The 13,916-nt window shown below is 37.7% G+C and overlaps 1 long non-coding RNA gene across 1 annotated transcript; it reads right to left on the reverse strand.

The window, feature by feature from the left end:
- Positions 1-9,649: 9,649 nt before the first annotated feature.
- Positions 9,650-13,157, reverse strand: LOC126814379 (uncharacterized). Its single transcript, XR_007677576.1, has 2 exons — positions 12,879-13,157; positions 9,650-11,421 (listed from the first exon to the last, which is right to left on the reverse strand). It is a non-coding gene; the product is annotated as an uncharacterized LOC126814379 (long non-coding RNA).
- Positions 13,158-13,916: the final 759 nt, after the last annotated feature.

A 13,916-nucleotide genomic window follows, 5' to 3' on the forward strand; every position in this document is an offset into this window, starting at 1 on the left:
GGACACCAACCACCACCGCCCCCCAGTCAAAAATTTCCCCGTACGCCTATGGTTATGTGTAAGAATATTCAGTTCAATATATTCACGGTGTATGATTTTATTCATACTTCAATTTTAGTGAGTTAATTCTGCAACGTTTTTAGAAAAAATTGCTATTAATTTGGCCAGTACTGTAATAGCAAGTGTATAAATATTTTCTGTTCAGTCTGTACACAGTAACATAACTGAGAACCATATTATCATTTCTGCCCAAGGCTCCCTGTGATTTATAGTTAGCAGTGATACAAGGCAATTACCAATTTTCCGTGCTCTTGGCCTGAAGAAATAAAATAATAAAAGTCAAGTTTTTATTATTATGCAAGTGGAAAAATACAATTCTTCATGGTATGATTTGAATAAATACAACTGATTTGAAGTTGGAATTATTATTTGTCTAAGATGACTGGGCATTTACAAATTGAAATAGCTACTCTTCATCAAGAAAATACATGAATATTTTTCCCAATTCACCTGGATTTTATTGTAGGTCTTTGTACGTGAAATAGCTTTATTTAACGTCCGCTACCACCGAAGTGGTATTGCAGAAAATTAACAAATTCGGATTCCCTTTTAAAGGAATTAGACTACACTATCGCTGGATTGTATTATATTCAAAATGGCGCCCAGAACACAAAACAAACATTGCAATTCAGGGCGGACTGGTGTCGAGGTTGTATCCTAAGAATGATTTTTTGAATATTTAATCAAACAGAAACACAATTATGCACATGCAGTTATGATATAATATTAAATTAGCTTACCTCAAATACCTCGAAATATACTGTTTGGTCAGTTTGTCCGCCCGCCATATTTCTATTAGTCACACATCCTTCGGCCAATTAAAATGGAGGTATATTTTGTTTTAACCGAAACGAAAAATTTGCGTTATAAATACATTGTATTAAAAAATACCAAAATCACAAACCTGATATTCTTATTTTCTGAACAAACTTTTTTCACAACAATATCACTTTTTTCGATACTAATGCTTAATAATACAGTTAACATTTGCAGTACCACAGGGTTTAATACCGCAAAATTACTTCAATAAATATTTCTTTCTTTGTTTTAAGAGTAATTCATTTTAATTGGTCATTTACAGGTAAGAATAAATTTCCAATTTCGATTAATGAACCAATTAAATTAAATAAAAAGATTAACTCGACTATTTCCACGCCCATTCAAACATTTTTTTAAAACGTAGATATAACACAATTGTTATTGTCTTTGATGTGTCAAGTTTATTGGGGCGATATCAATCAGACACTTCCAAATGCAGACATTGTAATAACCTGTCTCTGTATGTTGTCTGAGACAAGATGTAGAATCAGAATAATCTTTTATTATATCTAATTAAATAAATAGTTTATATTTAGATAATAATTGACTAAAACTTTGATCTCTTATATCAGTATACTGTTATAAAATACGTTGTTTTAAAAGAGATATTAAATGCATCGCACGATGCAAACATTGCGATTTCTACTTAATGTTTGTAATAATTAATATATCCTTTTAGATAATTAGAAATATTAAAAAATAAATCAAGTGAATTACTCGACATTCAAATTCAGGAAGAGTGGTTTTACATATAGGCTAGTGATAAAGGAACATAATAAATGTTATCTTTAATGTCGACGTAATTAATTATATGGAAAAAAAACACATAAGATTTTATAAATGTACACAAGTTTGTGTTAAGACATTGAAAAAAACACAAACTTGTGTCATTGCAATGCAATACAACACAAACATGTGTTAAATATTTTTAACACAAGTTCTTGTGTTGAGATCCAACACAAGGGTTTTTTCAGTGCACTAACAGATTAATTCTGGTTAATATATGTAGAATTTCCCAAAAAGGGGGAGGGTGGCTCCTCAATGTCTTCCTCAACCAATGACTCCCATAGTTCAGGACCATTAAACCATACTGTCTTTCCTTAAACTCCCAACCATCTTCTGGCGATGGGTGCTGGTTAATTCCTGATTTATCAGCGTTTCCCTATATCTATGCGACCAAAAATGCACTTGTCATCTGTAGTGACACTTTTAATTCGCAGGGAGGAATCATACTACCATTGATGCCCTTTTCAGTTTCTCCAGAAGAGTTTTACATCTTGCCTAAGACCCATCACGTCTTCTCAAACACGGTGTAGCGATGCCTGTTGAGTGAGGAGATTGCTTGTCGCTTAGCCCCATACATCTGCACGGTGAATGATATCGCTACATCGTGTTTGGGAAGACGCAATGGGCCAAAGGCAAAATGTAAAAATCTTCTGGGGAAACTAAGGGGCATCGATGATAGCAGGAGTCCTCCTTGCGAATCGGAAGTGCCACTGCAAATCAAAAGGGGCATCTTTTGTCACAAAAATGTCGGGAAGCGCTGATAAATCAGGAATTACCCAGCACCCATCGCCAGAAGATAGTTGAGAGAAGGACAGAATGAAATCATGCGTTTTAATGATCCTGAACTCCGGGAGTCACTGGTTGAAGGGGACATTGAGCAATCTGATCAGGATACCTCTGATGATGACTTTGACACTGCTGCCTCTGATGAAGACAGTTGCCTTAACATGACATATAGATCTATGTTTTAAATGACGCTTAGTATGAAGGAAGTGGGCGGTAATTAATGTATCAGTGTTACTATCAGAGGTCAAGAGGAAACATAGCATTGTGGGCATATTGCACTGCTTGTCACTGATTTTTTAAGGTTATTGGTCACATCTGCTGTTCTTAAGTTCATTTACCACCTAAATATTCATTCTTAAGTTAGTGGTTGTGAATCCTATGATCAGTCCCTACATTTTACACCTTGTTCCAATGTCGCACCTTTCATGTTAATTAAATTTCTAATTAGGGGTCATTCGGTGCAGACCAGCATTGTTCTCTTCTTAAGTACACTGACCATCAGAAATGTTGATTAACATTTTAATTACCGATGGGGTTCGAGTGATATTTTCGTTATTTTTGAGATTATGTCATACTTTTAGCTAAAACTTCATTTATTTTATGTCTCATATTTTTGCTCCTAGCACTATCAAAAATGTCCATGTAGTTTTGTGCAATATACATACTTGGAATAGATCACGAGATAATGGGAAAATTGTTTGCAGTAAAATCGAAAAATTGCTAATTAGTGACCTTTGACCTCTTCTGACGTGGCCTTTCCACCAAAAATCCCATTCTTAAGTTATATTTCCTAATTCAGGGCACATTCCGCTATCAAATGCCATTGAAGTGGAACTTGCACCTTCCATGTTGAATAAACCCATTTTGGGGGGTACTATGGGTGGCTCCTCCTGCCACACCCACCACTGGTGCAACTTAAGAATTGGGTTTCTGGGGTTTCCTAACACAGTCATACACCACTAACATGCTAAACCTTCCGCACCTTCCATGTTGAACAAAACCCACCTAGCTCCCGGACTAAAAGTTCCTTGTGATTTTCCCGTGCCGTTCCCACTTGTCAGTGATGCTGGACAGAGGAAATAGTCTAGATCAGTATTTAAAGTTATAATTTTGTTTAATTTTTAAGTGATAATTGGCCTTCTGGCACACAAGGCACTGGATCGCTAATATGGAGCTCCCGGTGATGGCCGACAAAGCCCCGCGTTCGTTCCGATGGGACGAAAAACTGAGATCCCGCGTACACGTTGGCATTGGAATTCGAAATAAGAGGAGATCCCAGTGCCACTGTCGGGGCAAAATTTCTATCATACCACACAACATGGCTTATGCTCGTCTTCATTAGTCCGGATGGAGTAGTGGGGGTTGGATGACCGAATGGTTAGCGCGGGCGCGACGTATCATATGGCCTGTCATTGAGTCAACTGGCGTGGTGTCGATTCCCCGGTTGTACGTGACAAGGAGTAGGGTCGCCTGTCCAACCTCTTGGTTTTTCTCCGGGACCTCCGGTTACTTGATAAAGACCCCTACGAGCAAGCGTATTATTGGAATAAAATTGAACCATATATTAGTCCCGAAATGACATACATGTAGTTTGTGTCGAGTGGACGTTAATCTCTCTCTCTCTCTCTCCTCTCCTCTCTCTCTCTCTCTCTCTCTCTCAGGACGTTTTACCCCATCTTTATATCTTATTCTCATTGCTGGTACATTGAAGTGTTCGTATTTGCCCTTGTGACTCCTCAAAGCATGATATGCCCCGACGTTTAATAATTATTAATATGGAGCACAACAGTCTGAATATGATGGTATTCAACGATCAACACATTGATACACGGTTTTCCAATACATGAATGCCTGGGATTATTATAATGTCATTTGGACCTATAGTTGTCAGACCTTGACCTTCGATGAGCAAATTATTGAGATAATTCCTTCAACCGTGACATCAGAATTTTGTGGTATAATACACTTCATTTAACTTATACATGAGCTTACACAAATAGTGATTCATTATTCGTCACGTATTATTTATCAGCGTTGCTTCCCCTTGTCAGACAGAAAAACAACGTCTAGTCGCCCGGTGTGCACGTAAATGAACTCTTTGCGAATGGAATTCCACGACAAGTAAACTGAAATGCCGCTGTCCGAAAACAAGTTCACTCAAAACACACTGCATTTGCCCTCCGTCAATCGCCTGGTTGTACAAAACGGTACATCCTGGTTCGAATTGAATGGGGGGGGGAATGGTTAGCACGTGCGCACTGTATCATAAGGCCTGTCATTGAGTTAACTGGCGTGGTTTCGAATCCTTGGTTGTACGTGACAAGGAGTAGGCTGGCCTGTCCAACCTCGTGGGTTTCCTCCGGGTCCACCGGTGTCCTCCCACTGCTAAAGACCCCTACGCGCATGCGAATTATTGAAATAAATTAAACCATATGTTAGTCCCGAAATGTGCTAGTTTGTGTCGAGTGGACGTTAAACCCCATTTCTCTCTCTCTCGCGAATTGAATAGAAGTATACGGGACATCATAGTTAAGTAGAGAGAACAATGTATGGCGTACTCTTGTCTTCTTGTCTCGATTCCCCGGATGTACGGGACAAGGAGTAGGGTCGCCTGTCCAACCTCGTGGGTTTTCTCCGGGTACCCCCCCCCCCACACACACACACTGCTAAAGCCCCCTACGCGCAAGCGAATTAATGAAATAAAATTGAACAATATCTTAGTCCCGAAATGTCCTAGTTTGTGTCGAGTGGACGTTAAACACCATCTCTCTATAATATTATCACGTATATAAATATTCTTATATAGTTTCAGATAGCCAATAAATATATAGTTTGTTTTCTTCGATTCGTATGTGTCAAGGTATTTGTATCATGTGTTCTAATCTCCTAAAGTCAAATAAATTGAAGTAAAAATTTGAAATGCTGCTATGTGTTTATTGTGATAAATTAAATAGAAATATTATAATATATCAGATCAGTACTCGTTCAGAGTTTACCCTATTAGTAGAGCTGGTCGTCATGATATATACCGGTTACAATTCTACGGAATTCAATTACTGCTTACTCCATAGAATTGTGACCTGTACATTCCAGTTCAATTACTAAATGTTATTGAAACAATTTATCGACCTGGGAAAACCCCCACCATGATCCAACCTCGTGGATTTTCTCCGGGTCCCCCGGTTTCCTCCCATTGCTAAAGACCCCTACGCGCAAGTGAATTATTGAAATAAAATTAAACCATATGTTAGTCCCGAAATGACCTAGTCTGTTCCGAATGGAGGTTAATCTCTCCCCCCCCCTCTCTCTCTCTGTCTCTCTCTCTCTCTGCATAAGACCCCTATGCGCAAGAGAATTATTGAAATAAAATTGAATCATATGTTAGTCCCGAAATGACCTAGTTTATGGTTTATGTCGATTGGACATTAAACCTCTCTCTCTCTCTTTCTCTCTCTCTCGATTATCTTGGAAGATATAATTTCCACTAAACACACCCTACCCCTATGGTATAATTAATAAATTAGCAAATTGAAAAATAAAACGGTCTGACGATGTTTAAACAACCAACAGTCTAAATATTACTGTAATTCAAAATACCAAATTTTCCACAGGTTAATCCATGGTAACATGTACTCAAATTGATGAACATTTAGGTATGAAAACAAAATCAAAAAATGTAAACAGTCGATAATCTATTCAGTGGGATTAGAAAAACGCTCATTAAAAGATTCAGCGAAACTCATAGGTGGCGCTGTCGGGCATTGACTATATATATCGCCTGCAGTGGATGCCCAATGTTAGCAAATTTTTAATCCGTCATATCTATGTAAATGTTGGGATTGACGTTGTGTTTAGAGATGAAACTTTCACAATAACAATGCCTCATATAACGATCAGAGACTTTAACATTAAATTATTTTTATACGCTCATATTTATTTATTTTTTCTCCCCTCTTCCTGCATTTTGGGGTTGAAGTTTTGGTCTAGAATTGGAGAAAAGGGATCACATTTGCAATTTCATAGCAGTTTTGGGTAATACTGCAGATGATATTACAGCAGAGGGATAGCGGGTGCAAAGTGTCTTTCTGCAGAGCAATCATTAAGTCGGAAGTGAGATTTTCACCCCAGTCAACATCAAATCCCTGTAGCAAAAAAATCTAAACGGTCAAGCCCCTCCACAATTATGATGAGGATATTGCCAGATGTTGTCCTCATTGTGCCTATAAAGATTGGAACCAACGGAATGTTGAGCAAAAAGCTACAGCCTGTGATGTTACAGCCATTTAACATTGAAGTCAATGGGCAAATAATTACTAATCTGAGTGCATATCGTTCAGGAGTTACCCCCTCTTGTAAACGCGATAGAGGCTACGGTTTTTAACGATTCTTTTGAAATTTGAAGTGAAGCATTGTGGTCATGGGAGGACGAAACCTATCCATATGGTAGAGTTATGCCCTTTTCCGAAAACTTTGTGAACGCGATAAAGGCTATTCATTTTAAAGGATCTTTTTTTTTCAAATTTCGTGGGATGCATTGGGGTCATGAGGGGGCAGTTGGAATTCGATATAAGAGTAGGCAAAATTTCCATCATAGCAGGACGTTAAACCCCATTTCATTTCATTTTCTTTTTATTTACAGATATACATGCGGTTTTGTGCAGTTTATTTAAGCTGAGGCCGAAAAAGAAAAAGAAATGTGTAGCTACGGCATTTGTTTTTCTTATGATGTGGATCCTATTTTACGTTGCAGATGAATACACCATCTGTGGTTCTGATCCTTACTCTTTTTTGTCTGAACATTGTTTTGGTGACACTCGAACCCACAGCTATAAATATCTCATCAATGAAGAGGAAATTTGTAAACCTTTCCCTGGCAATATTTTTCTGTTAATAGCAATTCCCTCAAGAACGTCTGAGTTTGAAGAAAGACAAGCTGTGAGGCAAACGTGGGGCTCTTTAGCTGTAAATAATACAGAAATACGATTGGTTTTTATGCTGGGATATCGTCCCGAGATACACAATCATGATTTAAAGACTGAAAGTGAAAAATACCACGATATTATTCAAGAGGATTTTTACGATAGTTACCGTAATCTCAGTATTAAATCTGAAGCCATTCTTCGTTTCGCCAACACGTTTTGTTCTGGTGTAAAATACATACTAAAAGTTGATGCGGATGTCTTTGTTAACTTACCGGCCTTAATCGAGGATTTGCGTAAACGAGATGAAACAAATATGATTATGGGATATATATTTTCATTTCGCATGCCGTTTCGAGATAAAGGATCAAAGTCATACTTAGACCGGATTAGTTATCCATTATCATATTTACCAACTTATGCAACTGGACCCGCCTATATTTTATCCGGAGATACACCAAGAAAATTACTAAGCGTAGCCTTAAACACGAGGCACTATGCTTTAGAAGATGTTTTTATTACTGGTATAGTACGGAAACGTGCAAACGTCGAATTGATTCATCACAGAGGATTCGATTACAGAAAACCATTTGTTGATATTTGTTGGTTTGAAAATAAAATTATTGGACATTCATATACAAAAGAACAAATGATAGAAATATGGTCAGAAAAAGTTCAAAACAAAACTTGCACAACGTCCATAAGAGTGTTTTATATGTTGCATGATTGTTTAGCTTGGTGGTGATGGTGCTACCAGGAAACCGCATTAAGTTATTTATCTGAACCTGTTTCATCGATCACAACGATCAGCTAACCAAAACTGTTAAAGATGCACAGACTTTCTTGCGATTCAGGAGATTTTTAAAACGCACATTTTAAACACTATTATGAGACATGAAAACTGGCTTACCACATAAATCATTTTGTCTCTCGACATTTTGTAGCGCTATGATTATGCACCTCGTTTCGAAATTTAGCGGGTTAAAAGTGAACTATTGGTTTGCCATATCTCATTTAATATAAAGTTATATTCTATTGGTTTACTATATAAAAAATTATTTTCTGTTTAATTCTATTTCAACAATTCGCTTGCGCGTAGGTGTCTTCAGCAGTTGGAGGAAACCGGGGGACCCGTAGAAAACCCACGAGGTTGGACAGGCGACTATACTCCTTGTCACGTACAATCGGGGAATCAAAACCACGCCAGTTGACTCAATGACAGACTTTATGTTACAGCGCACACGCGCTAACCATCCCCCCCCCACCGCCCTCCTTGCATTTAATCAATAATTTACCCACTAAATCAACCACAGGTTTATAGTAACAGTGTGTGAAAGGGTGGGTGCTTTGATGTCATTGGATCAAGTTGTGAGGTTTTAATCACACGTTTGTACATGACAAAGGAGTGAGGTCGCCTGTACAGCCTCACGAGTTTCCCGAATTTCTCCGGACTGCTAAATATCCCTACACGCAAATTAATTAATGAAACAAAATGTACCATATGTTACCTGGATTTCGCAACATGAAAAACTGTCTTGCTGCTATCATTGACCACTTTTGATATTTGTGGTTACAATATGAAGGAATGTGAAACTAACTATTATGAACGATTAAATTCCAGCGCATGATCGTACAAATGCTCGTAATATGCTCTAGCCACGAGAGAGTGTAATTGCCGTGATAAGCTAGTGCAACGTCTCTGTGGGCCTTGTGTTGGTCATCTTGGCTATTTTGATTCCCCGCAAGGATGCAAGGGTGACGTCATCGGGATTGTAGAGATATATAATCCATTCAACAACTTGGGGTGGGCTCCATTTCCACTCCACGCCATGGCTACTGGTAACGATAAAGGGAGACAACTACAATGAACCGAATCAGGATGCAGACCACCATTATCCCCCCCCCACCCCTTGACTTCAATGTGAGGTTGACCACCAACATTTTAAGATACACAAACTTGAAGAAGCATACTAAAAACATGTAACTAGTTGCCGTACATATCACCGTAGCCAACCTGATAACCCCGTTATCCTTCTTCCTCAAAATCATGAATATTTACCAAAACCTGACAGAAAATGTTAATTCAAACACTCTTCGTCCATTCTAGACCTAAAAATAAAAAAATGGGCATGCAAAAGGGGAGAAAAGAGACCGAGAGAGAATTGCTATGATTAAACGAACTACAATTTGTGGGTAATGAGATGGTGAAATTTAATGGTGGTCTGCCTCCATCAATGTTGTCGTCCATTGATTTCTATTCCATACTGTGGAGACAATAATATACTCACTATTTTTATTTATTTGTATTTTTAATAGTATACATGTATATATGTACTAATGTTTATTATTTCTTTTTGATGGTAATTATTCTGGGTAATCGACGGGGTAATAAACAAAACAGCAAACCGGCTAAACATTATAATAAATATATACATGTATATTATTTGACAAAAACAAATTGAAAAAGCAAGTTTATGTATACTCTGTAACGTATATTGTACTACAAGCACATGTTTATATACTTTGTATAATGTATATTGTGCAGCAACCACGTGTTTATATACTGTAACGTATATTGTACTACAAGCATATGTTTATATACTCTGTATAACGTCTATTGTGCAGCAACCACGTGTTTATATACTCTGTAACGTATATTGTACTACAGTACAAGCATATATTTATAAATTCTGTATAATGTCTATTGTGCAGCAACCACGTGTTTATATACTCTGTAACGTGTAGTGTACTACAAGCCCATGTTTAAATACTCTGTATAACGTCTATTGTGCAGCAACCACGCGTTAATATATTTTGTAACGTATATTGTACTACAAGCACATGTTTATATACTCTGAATGTCTATTGTGCAGCAACCACATATATACTCTGTAACGTCTATATTGTACTACAAGCACGTGTTTGTAAAAATATGTAACTTATTAAACTGTCGCCTTTGGGTTTGCTTTGAACTTTGCTGAACTATTATCCTTGAATTGTTCAGTATATCAATATAAGTATGAGGATTGATGGAAAGATGGAAAGCACAACCATTTGGACGAATAACAGCCTAGATTTTTAAACATTTAGATGGAAAACACAACACACATCAAACACCCTCACCAGGACTTTTTCCGATTAAAACAATTACGTATCAGTTCCAGGGTTCTGTTCTTGATCTTGGTCTGGATCTGGGTCTTGATCTGGATCAGGATAATGGTCATGAAAATGTCCCTGGATCTCCGGGTATGATTGGAATATCGTCAGATCATCGTCATCATTCGAATTCCGACTTTCTGGAAACTGACTATTAGGGTAAATCTGACGTCTACGTTGACCCGGTTTATTTGGTGGAAACTCTGATGATGGGTAATTTCCATCGGCTGGATAATCAGAAGTTGGGTAACCATATGCTGGATAACCTATGCTCATTCCGCCCCCAAATGGATATTTCATTTTAGGATAATATGGTGTTATTGAACTTATCCCTGGCTCATTCTCTAAACTGATATCAGAAAAAATGCTGACATCCGAAAAGCGGGAATCTGAACGTGGGGATTTGTCAAGTTTTTCTGTAGTCAACGGCAACAATAATTGTTCGTCTTTCGTGAATGTATTGGATCTCGAATAGACTGTTGGTGAAAACGAAACAGTCATGACCTTATTTGTACTGGATTGAGGCTCTCTTCGATGCATTTTAAGGGGCTATATTGTGTATAGACAGTTCTTCAGCGACACCGCCCTTCTTTATACTGCACAGCCCTTTATTAACAAAAATCCAATTTTGTCTTACAATAAGCCACATTCATGAATTAAGTCAAGTTTAATTGGAAATCGATTTAAGTTAAAATAGCAAATTGTTATGGTCACTAACGTACAAACATGTAATGCAGTGCACATGCGTTTTGAATTTTGATTTCAGGACTGGCTGTTGTTTGTTTTTGTTGACAGCGATAATCACAACCGCTTCTCGGTTCAGGGTATTTAGTCTGACGATTAATTAAGATATCACAGCGGCCAAATTACATTATTTTAGCGGCCATTTTCGATTCTGAAATAAATACAAATTATGCCTAGATTATATGTGATTGAATATAAACAATACAATAAAATGCTCGTTCACCATGTGAGATTTTCAAATGAAAAGTGGTATCACGTGTTCTACGGAGACTGCCTCATACATTATACTCACCACTTCACTCGATTTGTTTATTTCATAACAAATTCGCTTTCTCTGCCATGAGTCTTAATATCAACATCATGATAAAATATATCATAGATGTAAGTTCAATACACGTTTAATGTGCATAATGGTGGGGCGGGGGGGTGGGGGGGTACAGCGTACAGCGGAATCGAACTCAACACAAATTATTTTTCCGATTAAATCTAAACAAAAACACATATCTTGTCGCGGTATCTATTCATTGTAACATGCTTAAGGGTGAATCTTGCATTTTGATTGGTAAATTAGACACTGTCGATTGGACAATAACACCCCTCTGTTTTAGTAATTTCTTTTAAAATGCTAAAATAGCATGTTACGGATTGATGGTTGATTGAGCTCGATTCCAATGTGCCCCATCACACCCATATTACACCTTAAATATCTTATCCATAGATTTGATTTCGTTATTATACTTTATAATCTATGATATTAAAATAAAACTCATGAACTTTGTGTAAACGTCTAAATGGTAAATATTTTTTTGATTACGTCTTGGGTCCCAATGATCTCCGGACATTTCTATGGGATTAACACCCCTCTAAATGCGGAACAGGAAGTGTTTATCTCCTAAATACACGTCGACATTGCAAATCAAACTTAATCTATAAGGCCACAGCGAAACTCAACCCCGAAGGCAATCGCGGAATCAAACTTCATCCATAAGGCTAAAGCGGAAATGGGGTTTAACGTTCACTCGACACAAACCAGGTCATTTCGTGACTAACATATGGTTTAATTTGCTTGCGCGTAGGGGTCTTTAACAGTGGGAGGAAACCGGAGGACACGGAGAAAACCCACGAGGTTGGACAGGCGACCCTACTCCTTGTCACGTACAACCGGGGATTCGAAACCACGCCAGTTGACTCAATGACAGGTCTAATGATACAGCGCGCACGTGCTAACCATTCGGCCATCCCCCCACCCTGAATGGAGGGAGGCTTTAAACAGATATTATGTTGCCCGTAATGTTTACAATTAAAATATCAAACTGCATTTCAATCTAAGGTTCGCGATGAGGGGGACCACAGCCGAAATAATCAATCCCTAAGGCCACAGTGGAATCAGACTTAATCCAAAAAATATTTACCATTTAGACGTTTAGACAAGGTCCACGAATTTTATTTTAATATCATAGATTATAAAATATACTAAAGAAATCAGATCTGTGGATTAGATATTTTAGGTGCAACATGGGTGTGGCGGAGCACAGTGGAATCAAGCTCAATCAACCATCCATCCGTAAATTTAACAGTTAAAATATCAAACAAAAATACATAACTTACATTGATGTAAATCCAACATGGCTAACAACCCGTAATAATTACAATATATGCTTGAAAGGCAGACGTCAACTCAATTCATAATACATAAAGGTTCCTTTATGAGTATCGAGGCTCTAAAGTCGCTGTAAAATCTTTAGCAAAATCAAGTTGGAAACGGCTAGAAATTCGAAGTTTTCCATGGAAAATCACAAAATTAAAGCCCATATTTATTCGTGTTGTAGTAAAAATACCAATTGAGGGGACATTTAGAGCAGAGCTGCAGCTCTCGTGGGTCCATCGCCCAATACGCCTGGATTCAATACAAGGTTAAATATTTATTTTAGTTGGCAATAATCCAGGTATCTATTGAACTAAACTTATAGTATAATAGATAACGAACAGTGTACAAATAGTCGTATATCTATCTTATTATTACAATGGTCTATTTATAGTCAATCCAAGCGACAATATAAATACTCCATAACGCAGTCAGCCTACAACTGGACACAGATCACAATTAACTTTAATTTTAATTCTTGTCCCTTTGACCGGCTCTAACCTTTTCCCAAATTTTCGTCGGGTTCAACGCTTTCTACCACAGACGGAACAATATGTGGCAACCTCTTGTTCAAACGCGGGTATAAGGTTCATCATAGCTTTCTTGAGATACACAAACTGGAAGTAGCTTACACATAACCATGTTAATTCTAGTATCTATGATCGGCTCTAACTTTTTCCCAAATGTTCGTGGGGGTTCAACGGCTTCTACCACAGCTGGAACAACATTTGACAACAAACTGGAAGTAACATACAAGTAACCATGTAACCGCCGCCCTACATTGCAACGTAACCAACCTCTTAACTGTCTAATCCTGCCGCCTCAAATTCGTGAATATTTGCTAAAACCTGGCAGAAAATGTTTTCAAATCCTTTTCACCAAAAAAGTCAACAAAAATCGCCATGCAAAAGGGGGAAAGTGAAAGGGAGAGAAAGGCTAAAAATAACTTTAGCACTAACTTCGTTGGGTAACCACACACTGATCAGCAGTGAATATTCGCT

The sequence above is a fragment of the Patella vulgata genome, chromosome 1, assembly GCF_932274485.2.
Source record: "Patella vulgata chromosome 1, xgPatVulg1.2, whole genome shotgun sequence".
In the NCBI taxonomy this organism is placed as follows: Eukaryota; Metazoa; Mollusca; class Gastropoda; family Patellidae; genus Patella; species Patella vulgata.